The sequence below is a fragment of the Rattus rattus genome, chromosome 5 (assembly GCF_011064425.1).
Source record: "Rattus rattus isolate New Zealand chromosome 5, Rrattus_CSIRO_v1, whole genome shotgun sequence".
NCBI lineage: Eukaryota > Metazoa > Chordata > Mammalia > Rodentia > Muridae > Rattus > Rattus rattus.
In genome coordinates, this window is record NC_046158.1 from 154,499,305 (window position 1) to 154,504,072 (window position 4,768).

Sequence of the window (4,768 nt, forward strand, 5' to 3'; positions counted from 1 at the left end):
CAGTAAGGAGTCACCACGATGCTTTGCTGAGTTGACAGTGGTCTAAAAGGATGTTTGACCTTCTGGGAGTTTCCACCGTCTCCCCAGGGTAGGAATGGGCCTGGGGATGATGGGGCTGGTCCCTGGGTAAAGTCTCTCAAGCTCATGTTCACAACAGAAGGGAGCCAACACAGGATGCGGCCAGAAGCCCATTGTCACAGAGGCTCCAGGCAGTGTTCTTGTGTGGTCTGACCAGGTTTAACATTAAATTGGCAACACATGGGAACTCTCAGTGCTCATCGTTCTCTACATGTTAGATGGATTCAGTCACACGTGCTTACACTTGATGCTCTACCCTTCCTGCTCTGGGTGGGGTGGTGGGGTGGAGCCAAGGGTTCTGTGCATGCTGGGCAAGCCCTCTATCCCTGAGCTACACCACGAGTTCCTCAGAGCCCTTGCCTTCTCAGGAGCGTGCCTTCCCTCCTGTGTGAGGAAGCATGGCATGGGTGAGTGTTTGGGCTTGGGCAGCCATGAGGTGTGAATGTTAGCATCCCTCCCAGAGCACCTGAGCGGTGTGCACGCCTTGTTGGCCTTGTCTGCAAAGCAGCGGCCATTCTCTCAGTACCTAAAGGAGATGGCCTGTAGGATGCTGAGCGTGTGTGCTGCTAGGTGATCATCTCCCCAGCTTCCTCCTGACAGCATTTAGAGCGTTCTGGCTCCTTCAGAGAAAGTCGAAAAACCAGTATCTTCTGAGGAGACACTCAGAGCCTGGGTCGCTCATGTCATCTTTCAAGGTGTCTGTCGTCCCTTGGTGGTGGCCAACCTGAGGCTTTGGGAGCATCTGACTGGAGTCACGCCATGCATTCTTCTTCCCTGTGTGGAGGCTGGTTCACCAGCTTCCGTGCGCATCCGTTACCGTCTGGGTACCAGCTTGTGGTTAGGGAATGCCTCATGCCACTGTCACCTATGCACAGTCCACGTGTAAACAAGCAAATTAAAAGGCACTTGAGGTATGGAGTCCACATTCCGGAGTTTGGTGTGTTCCTTTCTGTATGTTTTTAATTTAAAATTTTAACTTCAACTTTTTTTTTTCTTTTTCTTTTTTTCGGAGCTGGGGACCGAACCCAGGGCCTTGCGCTTGCTAGGCAAGCGCTCTACCACTGAGCTAAATCCCCAACCCCTTAACTTCAACTTTTAAAGGGTGTGTATGTGTGTGTGTGTGTGTGTGCTGTGTGTATCACATAGGACTTTCAGGTCAAACTCGGGTAGTCAGGCTTGGTAGCAAGTGCCTTTGCCAAGGAGCTATCCTGTTGACCTTAGTTTTAAATCTTTATTTATTATGATCGTGGTATAATGCATGTGTTTGTATACATGTGCCAAAAGCTACATGTGGAAGTCAGAGGACAACTTTGTGGAGTTGGTTCTCTCCTATCATGTGGGTCTTGGGGATCAAGCCACTGAGCCATCTGACCTGCCCAGGCTCAGCCCAATTTCTCGTCCTTTCCTAAGTTGCTCTCATAGAAGGCACTTCGTAGCTGGAGTCTCTCGGGATGATTCACCTAAGTCCTTTGTCCTAAGTACAGATTGCAGCCTGCTTTATGATAGCAGGTCTGGGTCAGCCAGGCTTCGGAGTTGTTTCCCCTTGGCAAAAAGAGAGAGGTAGGTCTCACAGACACTGCTGAAGAGCAGTGGCAGCCTACTGGGAGAAGGTCACTTTGCAGCCCTGGAGCTCTCCATGCACAAAACAGCCCACTCACTGTCCGTCTGACCTGCTTGGCATCTCTCGGCAGTGGTGTCGAAAGCCCATTGGAGCGGAGATTAGAATCTCCCCACACTGTTTGGCCCTGCAGCAGCAGGGCAACTCTAGCGTCTGCTGCAAGCTGGGTACAGGCTGGACCTCTTCCACTTAGGAGTTTGGACTCAGAGCAGCCCCTTCCTAAAAGCTATGTGCTGGGTTACAAAGATGAGTGTGATGCACACCTGCATCTCGGGAGAAGAGCCCGGGCCACCATCAGGTGTCCCGAGTGTTGGAGCAAGGTTAGGACCTGGGAACGCTGGACAGAAAACCTGCTACCTAGGGATCCAGAAACAGTCACAGAAGGTAATGTTCCTTGGTCTGAAAGGACGGAGAAGGATCCAAACATTCCTCCGGGAAAGGCAAGTCAAGGCAACTCCTGAAACCCCAGGATCCACTCTATTCTCCGTTTCTCTGTTTTGCTTGATGAAACGTTCCTCCCAAGCTCCTTCTGACTTATTTTAGGAAAGGGCATGAAAAACAAAGCTCACACTTGGGTAGAGTGGCAGCTGGCTTCCCGGTGAATGACAGGGAGCAAACTGGGCTGCAGCTGATCACCGCTCACCTCCTTTTCTTCGTGTGGCCACCCGGATGAGTTCTGACCTGAGCACTTGGGCCCACGTGGGCTTTCTCAGCACAGGGAAGCAGACCTAATTCCCAGCTTACGTACCACTGGGAAGTGTTCTAGTAACCACTCGGGAATGCCTGGGGAGTTTTACAGTTGAACACACAGAGCACAGACACTGCCCTGCCTTAGGGAAAGGGTGACAAGTTGGCACCACCTGGACAGATGATGACCTGGCAGCAGTCACACTGAATACATGCAGATGTAACCCTCTCAAGTAGGGATTGTGCTGCGACACACAGGAAGACAGCTGCCTGCAAAAAATGCCAAGAACCCAGATGCTGGTTAGTCACATAAAGGATTGTCATTCCTCATTAATAATTGAACACAGTCACTGTAAAGAATAATGAGTGGTGTGCGTGATGTCAACTGCGAAGGCAGAAGGTCTGGGCTATGTCCTTGGCCAGGTTAACCTCTAAGCCCGATTCTGGAGTTCAAGCTGTGTTAACAGTGCCAGGTTTCACTCAGCAGGCACTCAGGAGGAGAGGAGCCCTGGAGTGCTGAAATCTGCTGGGCACAGGGGACACAGATTAAATCAAGAACATGGACTTGCCTTCTGTGAGTGCTGCCAGCCAGGCAGACAGTGGAATGAGTGACCCCTTAAAGTGCATGGACCGTCCAGAGCCGAGTGTTTCTCAGTCAGGACAAGTAACTGAGAAGAACAATTTAGATGGGGATGGGGGTGGGGGGAGATGTTTAGTTTTGTTTTAAAGATTTATTTGTTTATTTTATGTATATAAGTACACTGTCGCTGTCTTCAGACACACCAGAAGAGGGCATCAGATCTCATTACAGACAATTGTGAGCCACCATGTGGTTGCTGGGAATTGAACTCAGGACCTCTGGAAGAGCGGTCAGTGCTCCTAACCACTGAGCCGTCTCTCCAGCCCTAGATTTTGTTTTTTGAGACAGGCTCTCACGCTGTATCCATGACTGGCCTGGAACTCATGGAGCTCTGTCTGCGTCCGCCTCCTGAGTGCTGGGGTTTAAGGTGTGCCCCACCACAGCCTGAACCAAAGGTTAATTTTGTCTCACAGTTTGGAAAGGTTTCCATTCACGGCATGGCTGGCTCCGTTAGAGGAGCACCATAGCGTCAGGAGCACGGAGAAGAGAGACTACTCACCTCTGGCAGCTAGGGAGCTGAGGAGAGACACAAAGGGGCCAGTGCCACCCACAGCTCGTGTGCTTGAACTTGTAACCCAAGCACTTAGTAAGTACTCAGGCAGATCAGGAGTTCAAGGTCATCCTCAGATGCATGACAAGTGTGTGGCCGGCCTGAGCTACATGAAACCCTGTTTCAAAACAAAGGTTCATCCTCCGGGACCCAGGTGGAGGGTCCTCCCTGCCTCACCTTCCACTGTTCCACCACCTCCCTGGGGTCTATTTAGATTTGGAGTCTGTCAACAGATTCAAAGCCTTAGGTCAAAGCTTAGTGGTCTGCTGTCTCTGCTTCCTAATCTCCCAGGCATCTCCTTACCATCAGGGTTAACCATCACACCACCCTGATGCTGTCACCACTCAGGCAGATACAATCTGCCCGAAGCGTTTACACAAAAGGAGTGAAGAGTTTAGCCAGAGTGCCTGGGCTCATGCCCCAGCTCCACACGCATACTGGCTGTGTGATGGCAGGCAAGTTCCTTAACCTCTTCTGTGGCCTGGTTTCCATAGTGCTATGGGGATGAATTCACACTGGAGAAGTCCTTAGAGCATGGCACAGCACTTGGGGCCACCATATGAGTGGCTTCGGATGCATGAGGAGCCCTAAGTTTGCCTTCGCTGCTGTCACTTCCCCACAGGACAGCTTCAATTCTGACAGGCTTTCCCTAAGATCAGCTGTGCCATCTGTATGTGGAGGGTCATGTCCCCAAGGTTGAACTCTAGTCTGGAGTCTGGGTTAACTAACGGTCACAGAAATCTGGGGAGCTGACTTCTGGGACAGCTAACAGGGAAGGACGTTAGATCTCCAGTGCCCACACAGCCAGGGTGAAGTAGGGCCATGTTGAAGGTGCTGACAGCTACAAGGAACTGGGGCTTCCTGATGTCAACTCCCAACAGCTTGCTTTGGGCCCGGGACCATGATCTTTCTCTCTGAATGCTGCCCCTCATTGCCTTTGCTAACAGGTTTGACCACCCAGTGTACATACTCCTGAGAGTCTGAATGACTAGGAGGTGAGGGGGCGGGGCACCAGGGAACTGCCTGGATTCGACCTTAGTGTCTAAGAGCAAAGGTATTCCGATCCTGCCCCAACAGGCCGCAGTAACCAGTTTCCATGCCTTCCGTGCATCCCTGACTTCCGCCTGCACTCTCAGGGAATACCTCAACCGTCCAGTACCCCTGTGCACCCCTCAGTTACCCCTCAGGAGCAAGG